Below are 13,413 nucleotides of genomic sequence, written 5' to 3'. Positions count from 1 at the left end.
AATCACGACGTGTCGATCGCAACACAAGCGGTCGTCATTAGCCTGATGACTACCGCTTGTGTTGCGATCGAAACGTCGTGATTTGTTTTATTTTATATTATTTCTAACTACGTGACTTTATCAAAAGCACCAAAGAGTATGAACGATTTAATATTATCACGTCTGATTTTGGGACTAGGGTTTGCCACCTCTGCGGTACAAACAATGGGGAATAAGAACATTGTCACATTAGAAAATGAAAATAACTAAATTTAGTTATTTTCATTTTCTAGGTTTATTTATTAATTTTTTTCACCTACGTGACTTTACCGAAAGAACCAAAAAGTATCTGGATTGTCCCTGCCAAACCGGAACGTTTGATAGCCTCACACAAATACCGCACACTTCACGTATTTGTTGGCAAGCTCTTAAAAAGTTTTTTTTAAAGATTGAAACCATTAGACGCCAACGAAATGTTTTGACGAATGCATTAATTACGAAACGCATCTTTAAAATGCACCTGGACAATGATGTTACTCTAGGGCATTGTTCTTCACTAATTTCCAGAGTGGGGGGAGGAGGGGGCACTTTCGCCGTTAAGACATCATCAGTGTGAGGGCCGTCACATTTGAAAACATTGGCGTGATGATGATGGAGGTGTTTTCACTTGGTGTGTGTTGTAGGGGGGGGGGGAGAGGTAGTCGTCAGTGGGCCGCGTGCCTTACAATGAAGAACAACTTGCTCTGTGATGTGTGAAGTTTGTGTGTGCATGAAGCATTCTCGTGTTGCGTGCGATAGCAATGTGTGTGCGGGGGAATCAAATGCCAATGTCGGGCTCTGCCAGCCACGAGAGGGCTTCGAAGAGCCACGCGTCCTGGCGGTGCGGACCGCTTCTTCCTACAGGAACTTTGTTTGTGCACAGGCCGCTTGGCTCCACGAGGTGGCAGTCCATACCAGGTTGGCCAAATTAGCCTGGACAGAGTGGTCCAGATGCCTCGTGACCCCAAACTTAATTATCTAAAACTTCATATATATATTTTTTTAGTAAGGTTTAGCTAAAACAAAAATGAATGTTGCAAATGGGGGATAAAATGTTAGGGGTCTATCAATCGGGGTGGGGGGGGGGGTCACAAGACATCTGGACCACCTTGTACTGTGCTTTGCTGTGCAACGCCTCATTGCTGCGGGCCCTTAATTCGGCTGAAGAAAAGCGCACGGCCTTCATTAGTTCCCACTAACTGTGCCAAGGCAAATTAACCACAATGTGCAAAATTGCCTTACAACCAAACCACCCTGAATGCGTCTCATCGTATCTTGGAAGATGATCAGAGACGCGAGCTTGGTTATGACTTGGATGGGTAGCCACCCAGGCATTGGTCAAGAGTTTTAGGCATGGACCTGCAAAGTGGCCGAAGATAAGCTAATTGTTCTTATTTTGTTGTGAGTGGAATCTGTGCAGAACCTTCACCAATACCCCCCCCCCCCCCCTCAACAGGAAGGCTTTCTCTGCCAATATGATTCATAACTGACTTTTGCGATGATGATGGTCAATCCATAGGATAACCACCATTGCCTTGAAAGTGGTACTTATTTTATCGACCCTAGAGGTGTTGTTGGCTGAGATGTCCCCCAATTGGCATTTGAACTCGAAACATTCTGATGGCATCCCAAGAGTACCAACTGGCAAGATAAAATGTAATAAATCCATATCTGTTGATTGTTAAAAACATAAATTCTTGACGTAGCATGAAAGGCCGACTTCTACTCTTGGATGTAAGAGGCATGTTGAATTGATCTCACGCAGCATGCGATGTTGTCTTCTCACAAGGGACATTTCCTTGACATGCTGTGATGCAAAAGGGGATTTCTCAAAGCCGTGTAACCTCAAAGTTGTGCAGCGGGGTCCAGATGTCTTGTGACTGCCGTTTCATTCTATACAACCTATATATTTTTTTCGAGTAAGGTTGATTTAAAACAGAAATCAATAAGCAAAGAGGAAAAACAATATTAGGGGTCGATTAATTTGGAGCCACAAGACATCTGGACCATCCTGCACATTATTTAGTGGTACAATTACAGAGAAAAAATAGACGTGGTCAAAATAGCTAATGTATCATACATGTTAGACAAGCTGTACATGCCTGTAACAACGTATTTTTTTACTTCAGTGACATTTCCTGTACTAATTGTTCCACGTTTACGTGCTCGCTTTTGCCCCATGTTGCATAACTGCTTAATCTAATTTATAATCGCATAGCATGCCAAATTTAGTGAACATATGTTCCTCAGAAAGAAAAAAAACCCAACATTCTTTAAATTCTAGCTAGAGTAACTGGTTTGGTTCTTAATTCTCAGCCTGAAGCTCCACCCTTGCTACTGTGTAGGCATTTGTATTCATCCTGTATAGCTCGGATGTGTTTTCTGTTTGTACCACGTTTATTTTCACGTTTGTGACATTTCGCTGTACATGTTGTAAAAAAATTGTTTGAGGAACTGACTCAGTTGCTGAGTAAGGTCATGGAGCGGAACGTCAGACATCACGGCAGGATAAACTCTGCCCACAAAAAAACTTCGTGATTTGTTTCATTTTATTTCTACCTACGTGACTTTACCGAAAGAACCAAAGAGTGTGGATTCCTGCAGTCACGAAAGCTGCAAATCAAGATTGACACGTGGGAGAGCTAAACTAAACCCTAAACCTAACCCTGCCACCCCACCCACACGATAGATTTACATTATTCCCCGTGTACTCCAACTGTAAAAGGTCGTGTGTGGTGCTGCTTTTATTGACTACCGTACCCCGATATGCATTATCAATTTATGAGCTGCAACGCAATGCTGACGGAGGTTGCCGGTCCGATTGGGTCTCCTGGTTGTTGGCAGTTGAAACAACGACCAGCGGTTCAATAGGCAGCGTTTGACCTCTATGTTTGGGGGTGGGGTGCTGGGCTGGGGTTCGCTTAGTCCAGGGGTCGGCAACCTGCGGCTCCGGAGCCGCATGCGGCTCTTTTGAACCTTGACCGCGGCTCCGGGGCGGATGCTAGCGAGGGGAGGAGGCGCACTGTGACACCTGCTCTGGCGTTGCCGCTGCTGACAGGTCGCCGCTCCGCTCCACACTGCCCGCCCGGTGACAGGCAATAACGTTGCCGTTGCTTTGTCACATGTTTGGAAGAAGTAAAAACCTTCCTGGGCAGCAAAGAGCTCACCTTTGCTGAGCTGGAACAGCCAGAGTGGCTGGAAAATTACATTTTATGGTAGACATGACAGCACATCTAAACACGCTAAATACAACCCTTCAGGGGAAAGGAGGCACAGCCCTGCACATGCTGGAGGAGGTTTTGGCATTCGAGCGCAAGTTGACAGTGTTTGTCAAAGATTTACAGAGAGGTACACTGTCTCACTTTCCCTCTTTGAGAGAGTTCAAACAAAGTCATGATACGATAAATTTGGAATATTTCAAGTCTGCAATCACCACAATGCAAAGTTCGTTTGGGAAACGATTCTGTGAGTTCAGAGAGGAAAAAACGACATTATCCTTCCCTGTCACTCCCCTGGCGATCGATCCATCCCTATTGAATATGACTGCATTTGCAGGTGTAAGTCAACCTGATCTTGAGATGGAACTGGCCGATATAGCCGACAAAGATATATGGGTGTCCAAGTTCAAATGCTTGACCGCTACTCTTGAGGATGTTGCCCGTCAGAAGGCCATTCTGGCTCAGAATCATAAATGGAGTGATATTGAAAACCTTCCCAAACAGGACAAACTTGTATTCGAAACATGGAATGCCATCCCCAACACTTATATAAACATGAAAAAGTATGCATTTGGAGTCCTGTCGATCTTCGGCTCCACATATGTATGTGAGGAGGTCTTCTCCAACATGAACTATATTAAAAACAAACATCGATCACGCCTCACAGATGACAGCTTGCAAGCCTGTGTGAAAATGAAGGTGACGTCTTACAGCCCTGATGTGCAGACACTGTGCACTGAGGTTCAGGAGCAAAAATCCCATTAACCAGGTAATTTAGCTATTAATTTGCAAAAATATATTTTACATTGTTAAGTGAAAAAGTCATTTTTTTATTCAGATTGACAGCTGACTGCACGATCCTGTATATAGCAATAAGGTAAGAAACAATATATGCAGTGTTATATTTGTTTTAATAGTTGCAATGGTTTTGCGGCTCCCAGTTTATTTTTTCCTTCGGAAACGGGTCCAAGTGGCTCTTTATGTCTTAAAGGTTGCAGACCCCTGGCTTAGTCCCTCACATTATGAATCGTGGCCGTATTTAATTATTTATTTTTACAATCATTATTGTGAACTACTGAAAATAACAGTCTGCATTCAGCAGCTTTCCTCCTGATGATGATTGTGTTGTGATCGAAACGTCGTAGTTTTTTTGTTATTTTCTTTGAACCATCTACGTGACTTTACCGAAAGACCCAAAGAATACTGAAAAGAAATTAATAAATGTGCCCAGTCTGGGGGGGGGGGGGAGGTTGCCCCCCAGTGCCCCCACCCCCAACTCTGCCCATGCCATCTTCCTTAAATTCTTCCCCAGTACCTATCCACCCAAACAGTGCGCTGTACATGGCAAACGACACATATCCACAAACACGAAGCAGACATCATGGGACCTCCTTTGCCAGTACCAAAATATGAGAATAGGTTTTCCCCTTTTTTCTGGCAACAAAACAGGTGTTAAGATGTTAAAACACCAAATTGAAGCCTTTTACAAAGATTCATGTCTGCATTAACCGCAATGCTTGTGGTCAAAATGCAAACAAGAAACATACTCTGATAATATATGCATTGGTCTTGAAACTGATTGGTCCACACCAGAGACAGCTTTCTTTCGAGCCGAACAACTAAACACATCATCGAGGACGTTCGTGGGCGGGCGACGGAGCAATTAAATCAACTCGTGGGTAGCAGCGAGGTAGAAGATTGCATCGTAAGATTGTGTGAGAGGGTGATCGCCTGGTGAGGTTTTTATCCAGCAGTTGATTGATCGTGACAGGTTACAATGATGATGATGATGATGACAAATTTGCGCCAAACTAATGAACGCTATTAAAGTATATCACATCACTAAACGCATGACAGGATAATTCGCATTAAATTGATGGGTGTTTAATTTACTGCCACAATTCCATCTGCAAATGCGGATATGCCACTTAATTGATGCCTACGGATGGAATATAGGTCAGCTGATAAAGCAAAAGGGTTCTAGAGTATCAGTTCCAATCCTGGCCAGGGTTCAACTTAGCCCCCAATCATCAGTGGCATGACCATTATTACACTGTGTAAAAAAAAGTGTTTCTGGGTGGTAAGTGTTATTTCCTAATTGTTTATGCCTCAAAAGTACAGAAAATGGCTATTATTCCCTACAAACTTTGTTTTTGTAACCAGGACAGTGATATTTTGAAATTTACTTATTTTCAATGATAAAACAAACGTGTGCATTTGTGTCATTCCTTCACATAAAGTCCTGGTCACAAAAGCAAAGTTTGTGGGGAATAATAGTAATTTTCTATACTTTTTAGGCATAAGTAATTAAAAAATAACACTTACTACCCAGGGACAAAAATCGTGTTACATAGTGTTATCAGCGAAAGTGAGCGTCACCTGGTGAAGCTACACCCCTTGAAAACAAGTCAGGAGTGGTTGTTTTATGGAGATATACTCATTTCCGATCATACGAAGGTGGAATTTGCGATACTGCTCATTTAGAATTAGAAAATTTGTTTAGACTGGAGGAATCCGATGAGCTATAAAGCTTTTTTTCACAGATGTGCAGTAGGGGCACGGGATCAGAACGTTACGACAAACAATACAAACACACGATAGGAGTCCAAAGTATAGGAAAGATAAACAAATCACTTAAAAATATAAACAAATAAAACTAAACAAGTTTTTTTTTATTATACCAAGTAAAACCTACTGAGGAAATAAACTTCTTTTCAGAAGCGACCTGGCCACAAATAATAGCGCAACAAACTTGGTTATCACGTGGAAATTTATCGCAGCAAAAAAAAATCTCAATTGAGATGAACAACACCCATGCTTGAGCACAACCAAGAACACTGATCGCGTCTTTGCCCGTTTGATGTCGAACTGAAAAGCCAGGACAATAAAAACGTCGACTGAACGAGAGTAAAACACGCAGGGCAGGGTGTCTATTCAGCTCGTGCAACAGCAGCCAGATAAACCCGTTAGCGCAAAAAACTCTGCAGCAACGAATTCAGATTGCGACCGATTGGTAAAACCAGAGAAACTGGATTCCCAAAACCAAACCGCATTTCAACCCCCCCCACCGCGCAGCTCTGCACGGCAAACAAATTTAAACCCGGCAAAGATGACGAGCATCGGCCAACCTCACTGAGCCGACACTTTGTACATGGCGGGTGGCGGTGGACAGGAGGGCACTTGAACGCCTGCGTTGTCCACGTGACGTTTGTTGTTGTTGTTGCAAGAGATGAGTTTCGTGTCTCCGCTTGTAATCGATGATTTGGCAGCAAGGCGATAAAGAATTATAATAATAGCCCCATTTGCCTGGCGCTGACATCTTCGTTGGCAACTGTATTTATTGACAGGCGGGGTTTCGTGGCACTTTGCATGTCTAAGCAAATGGAAAACGTAAAAGTTAAAGGCGCGGCCCTGCAATTACTCACTTCTGGCGGAAGGGCCTCCACTCCAGGGATCTCTATCGAGCCCGCCTCTAGAGATTATTAGACCTTCTCGTTCACCCTGGCTAAACATCTTGGAAAAGGCGGGGAGATTTTAAAAAAACCGCTCCCCTTCAACAAACTCCCCACTGCACATCAAGACATCAATAACCTGCTTCCGTTCCTCCCTTAAAACAACCCACATCTCATCTCACCAGCCGATCCTACTGCTCCGGCCCCTCAGCTACGACCAGGCCTATCTCAATCCATGTCACTACCCCTAACCCTGTCACTACCCCTAAACCTATCACTACTCCAACCCCGATCACCACCCAACCCCCACCCCTATCACTACCCCCAAACGCTCCTAACCACTCCCACCTATCCTCCTGACTACCATCACTTTTAACAACCACACTCGTTATCTAAACCACTGTCACCTTACGTTCAATTGTATAATTTCTCTACAGAGCCTTGGAATGAGGCTTTGGAATAAGGCGCTATGTAAATCTGAATAGGATGAGATTGTTTCTATTGTCGCACCAGAAGTCCATCACGGCAAACATTTTGCACATGTTTTTTGTACGCGATATTAACGATTGTAATTGTTAAAAGTGCTTCCGTGCTGCGATGAATGGCAGGTGGTGCTCGGTTACTCTTTCGACCGCAGAAGGACGACTTCCCACTGAGTGGTTACAAAGCCCGTCGGGTATAATGCACATGTTACAGAGTAAATAGGACTTACAAATTGATTTGATCTCGGTTGAGTGACACACTAAATATTGTGATATCCCTGCCATTGACACAACTTTGGATGATGTCGTAAACGTCAAGGTGTCTCCATGCTCTAGCTAGTATTAGGCCGTTCTATCGGGGGCTCTGAGTCAGTGATGGACATTCCACGTTTCTATGGTGGGAGCCATTTTCACAAAACCACCACACTGCTGACTTCCCACAGTGTTAATATTTTAATCATATTTTCGAAATCACCACAACTCACTTGCAAGAAGTAATACTATACTTGCAACTTTAAATTATAACTACAAATGACAGACCGTCATTAGCCATTGCCCGTCAAATGCTGGATGAAGGCCTCCAAACACTGCAGCCATCCCTCACCCTCTCCTCGTACTCCTTGCACAACAAATGATCTCGTCACCCCATCTCATCGATGGGCGTAATCTCCAGGGTGTGCCCATCCATTGGCTGCGATTCTGTAAACCAGTCTCATTCAACGGCCATCATTCCTTATAGCAATGCATTCTACCGAAGTCCACATACTGTTTTTGTTCGCAAAATATGTCTCTAAATTTGCATTTGTACGTGTTCCTCTTGATGCATTCCACGAATGCATCTCCCCATGTTTCTTTGCACACTTTGCAGCTTTTGTCCCACGGCAGGCCTGAGCCATGGACGATGGAGACATCGTGGGCAGCCCCTTAATTCAGCTGTCAGAATAAGAATTGTTCAAAAGTATATATTTTTTACTGGAGAATCCGATGAGCTATAAAGCTATTTTCACAGATGCCCAGTAGGGTTGGATCAGACGGTTACAACAAACACACGATAGTAGTGACTGATATTATTCTAGTGGGCATGTCAACCTTTTGGGAAAACGAATTCTCCACCATTATTTAATGAGGTGCCTCTGTAATCTCTTTGGCAAACGCAAATCTGCAAGGAATAAATCAGAATATATATTTACACTAATATTTATTCATACATACAGAATATTTAATCAGAATATGTATTTCTACACATAAAAAACAGTGAATACAGTGTCAGCGGCTGATAATAATGGAATTATTTTTTTATTACTTTCATAATGTGGTGATGCTTTTAAACCTTAAAATAAAAACTAAATTCTTGGCTCGGGGGCATTTTTCAATTAAACTCGACGCTTCTCTAACCAGTTGAATATTTTTCTACTTTTATTTTACTTGAAAAATCTCCTTTAACAAACACGAAAAGCACGTGCTTTACAAAAAGCATTGGAAGGTGCTGATGAAATGAACACGTATTTATTCCCTCCACGGTCTCCAGCACGAAATATTCCGCTCCTTTGGCAAAGCGTTGTTTTTAGTTTCCCACGGCATTGGTGTCTAAGTGCTTCGTGAAAAACTAACACAGCTTAAAGCAAGCTACAGAGTGTGTGTATATATATTCAGTTTAACACGTAGGGTTTGCGCGAACATGCCAATTACGGTAGCCACAACATTGTGGCTTTGGAGATACACCGGTGTGCTGTAATAGTAACTAATTGGCATGTTCTGTTTATGTGACAAACCTTACTAATTGGCTGTGTCGAGTGGTGGCGGGTTTAACGACGCATTTATATATGTACGCGATCTAACCCAAAAAAACTGTATTATGGATGTATATATACTCTTTATATACCTTTGACAATCCACTGCTGAATAAAGGTCTCCGTATTCTGAGTTGGGAATAGAAGTTGTTTGGCAATACCTCACCACGCTGGTCATTGCGGGTTGAAGGAGGTGGGGCCCAGGACTGGGTCATAAATCGCTTGTCTCAAAATGAAACTCATGATTATGGGCTCGTAATGCCGCGTGCTTGACCACTGCGCTCCTGCTCCCACCAGAATGTGTAAATATTCAGAAGGCGTGTGCATTTACTGATAAAAAAAAATATGCATTTTATGCGTGTAATGTTATTGTCACATGTAATGTGTATATATACACTGTTTATAACCCTGGCCTACTGCTAACTCGATGCCTAATCACATTTTTCTTTTCAAATGCAGTGCTAATAGGAATGCCTAATCCTATATTAACTCGGTTTGTCACAATATGGCAATCTTACAAATATATAGTTCGGTATAACATGCACGATAATCGCATCATCCATTTGCAAAATATTTGTGTACGATGTTATTGTTCATTTTATTTTCCTTTCACATCCTGACAAAATATGAAATAACAAACGCTAGAATTAAAGCCACACGTACATATTTGTTATTCATTACATTCACATTTTACCAATTGTTTTTCGAAATAAATAAAGCATCGCATCTCCACGCTTGTCTGAACACGTTTTAATGTTTGCGCACTTTCCATCTTTGCACACTTCGCTTTGTTCATTGTCTGTGTGTCCGATCCACGCTTACAATCCATTTGCCAGGGCAGGTAAAACACACTCATAATAAAATACCTCTGAGGATAAATACATTTTAGAAAGTGCTAGAGAATCACTAAATGCACGATTTCCCTTCTTTATTTCAAAACGAATGTTGAAGGACACAGTGAACAATAGGGCTTTTTTATTTCCATAGTTGAAGCAATTTCTGATATTACTTCATGGAAACGACGTGTACAGTGCACGCAGGCCTTTCCAATTCGCATCAAAATGCGCAACTTTAAATAAATATAGACAAAACGTTCTACTTTATTAAATATACTTTTTAATAAATGTTTTCTCCTACAACATCAGAGTGCAGCGCCACATTAAATACGCACTACAATGACAATAGTTTAAAGCGATTTGAAGCATGTTTTATTTTCAAAATGGAAATATGGTTTTGGGGGGGCAGAGCTTTGTGACGTCATATTTGAGGGGGGGGGTCAGACTTTTTGTGACGCCGTGTGACGAGGGGGGGGGGGGTCAAAAATCGTCCAAAATTGCGTGACGTCATTTATGGACGCCCCCTACAAAAAAACAACCACATCCGCGCGTGTCAGCTTCTGACATCACGCCTAGGAGGTGCACGGTGGCGATGAAGGAATGCATCGACATTAAAGAGAAGCTGACAAGCCGGTCCCTCGAGGGAGCCCGCATAATGTGCAGCTTTAAATAAGCGTTCACGTCCTTTTGGAGCACTGTACTGCATATGTAGTGGTGGTATTGACGTGCGCCGACTGTGACAGTGATGGATCACGGGGCGGCGCGGGGTGCGGGGTTGGGCACGCGCAGTGGGCGTGGTGTGGACGCGCGCGCCGGGAGTGACAGATGACGAGGCGGCGCGGAGTGAGTGGTGAGGCACGATGAGATGTGGGAAAAGAGGATCGTAGCCAGCGCCCGGCGATTGGTCGAATAAGTGGGTGCTCGCAGCGACGTCCGCAGGTGGGGTATAAAGGGGGACGCGCGAGAGCACTCGGGGAGAGTTACCCAGTTGAAGACCCGAAGACGGAGCTGAAGACCTAGTGAAGCCGAGTAGCTCAGTGGCGTTAGTCGCTGAGTAGCTAAGTGGATGTTGGTCATCCGAGTAGCTCAGTGGCGTTAGTCGCCGAGTAGCTAAGTGGATGTTGGTCATCCGAGTAGCTCAGTGGGCGTTAGTCGCCAAGTAGCTAAGTGGGTGTTTGTCACCCGAGTACTCAGTGGATGTTGGTCATCCGGGTAGCTCAGTGGCGTTAGTCGCCAAGTAGCTAAGAGGATGTTGGTCATCCGAGTAGCTCAGTGGGCGTTAGTCGCCAAGTAGCTAGGTGGGTGTTTGTCACCCGAGTACTAAGTGGATGTTGGTCATCCGAGTAACTCAGTGGGCGTTAGTCGCCAAGTAGCTAAGTGGGTGTTTGTCACCCGAGTACTAAGTGGATGTTGGTCATCCGAGTAGCTCAGTGGGCGTTAGTCGCCAAGTAGCTAAGTGGGTGTTTGTCACCCGAGATACAAAGTAGGTGTTAGTCACCTGTAACCAAGTTTGATAAAATAAAGAGTGTGTTACCCGTGAAGTCGTCTCCCGTGGAGTTACTACATTACAACTGGCGTCAGAAGTAAACCTGTCTTCAAGAAGTATGGACACAAGGAAGACTACCCGTACCCACGAGCGAGGTCGGGATGACGACGGCGTACCGGGGACACCGACCTCGGGAGTAGAGGACGAGGAGTTGCCGCCGATGCAGCACTTCGCGGTGATGGCCGACGCTCCGCTTGCCTCCGACACCGGCCTCCAGGACGCGCACGCCCGCTTGTCGGAGTTGCTACTCGCCGCCGCCGCTGTCTTGGCCGACATCTCCGTTCCGGCGAGCGGAAAAACGGCTGCGGGGGTCGTGGAGGAAGCGACGGTGGAGGATTCCCGCCAAAGGGCGCTTCGCGCCAAAAGCCTGGAAGTTGCCGCCGTTTTTGGGGGGCCGCCACCGATTGGCGGGAAAGACGGACGCCACGTGGCCGGACACCTCCGCGCAGCGCAGCCCACGTCATCGGCGCGCGCCGGAGCCCTCCATTTTGCGCCTGACAACCGAGCCGACATTTTACACAACTCCAGCGGAGCGCGGGAAAATCTCTCCGACGTCGACGACGATCGGGTCCTCCAGCAAAGATTGCCCGCGCTGTCGGCGTTCAAGGCGGATGGGGGCGACTGGGGAGCCTTCCAACGAAGGTTCCTCGCTCATCAGGAGATGTCGGGGTGGTCCGACACCACTGCCCTGCGTGCGTTGCCAGCGATGCTTGACGACGACGCGCTTGCAGCCTTCACATCTGCTGCAAGGTCGTCCCGCTCTACGCTCCAGGCCGCACTACACCTGATGGCGAAGGTGTTCGGGCCGCCCTCCACGTGCCGCCACCAGTTCTACGATCGGCGGAAGGTGGCTGGGGAAACGACGCTAGCCTACCGCACGGCACTGCTCGCCTTGGCGGACGCGGCTTTTCCCCGCATGGATAAGGAGGGGAAGGACGCCATGGTGACGGAGCAGCTGCTGGTGTTGGCCCACGAGTTGGGGGTCCCCATCAACGTGGCAGACGAGATGGAGATCTGCTCCCTGGCGATCGCCACGAGCATTCACGCGTACGAGGTCCTCAAACGCAAGCCGGGGGTCGTCTGCAAATGGCCGGGGAATGCGGCACTGGCCGCCACGATCGCCGAACCTCAGCCAGCTGCGGTGCAGGAGCGGGGCTTCGCTGCATCGTGTCCGGGGGAGTGGAGAACGGGAGGTCGTTCGCCCACACGTTCGCCCCGCAAGCTGGAGCAACCGAAACCTACGACGTCCGTCGTCTGCTACAACTGCGGCCTTCGGGGTCACGTCGCAGCCGGGTGCCGGGCCCCGCGTCCGCGCGCCGCAGGACCACGTCGGGACGACGACCAGGGCCACAAGTCATCCCAACAAAACCCGGCAAGTCGCGGCACCTCACACGTTCGGTCCACAAACACGGCACATTCGGGTCGCCGCTTCGCGGTGGGGGGTTCGCGGCTGGGTGCCGGGGGTTCAATTCGGCGAGGGGGGTCCGTACGCGGCCCGCAAGCAGTCGAGTGGTCCGAATTGGCCCACAGGATCGTGGCTGCGTCAGCCGGGTCGTCCGTGGTAACGGGGTTCATTGACGGGGTTGAGGTCCGGGTGCTTGTTGACACGGGTGCGTCGGCCACCATCATCTCGGACCTTATTTATAACATTCTTCCCGTCCAAAGTAGACCCCTTCTGCCGGTAGACGTGCCATTTTATGCGGCGAATGGGGGATCCCTGGGGATCATCGGCCAGATTCGGGCGACTATTTGCATTGGGGACATTAAATTAGCGGGCCCTATTTTTGTATCATCATCGCTGGCCGTTCCCTGTTTGCTAGGTACGGACTTTTTGTCAAAAATGCCCATCAAAATTCTTATTGATCAGGCCTGCATAGAGCTTCCGTCAGGTCGGCGGGTTGCCTTCTTGTCGAGCCCTATCAAAGTGCGCACGGTTTGTGCGACGGTGCAGGCGCTGGCGACTCACACTGTACGGGTACCCCCAGGATCGCAAATGTTAGTACCCCTTCGGTTCAGGAAGCCACTCGAGGTGGGTGCGGAGGCACAGGGGGTGCTGTTGGGGCCGTCAAAC

Source organism: Lampetra planeri, chromosome 4 (assembly GCF_965212315.1).
Source record: "Lampetra planeri chromosome 4, kcLamPlan1.2.h2, whole genome shotgun sequence".
NCBI classification, from domain to species: domain Eukaryota; kingdom Metazoa; phylum Chordata; class Hyperoartia; order Petromyzontiformes; family Petromyzontidae; genus Lampetra; species Lampetra planeri.
The sequence above is the reverse complement of the archived record's forward strand: the minus strand, read 5'-3'. Positions refer to the sequence as shown.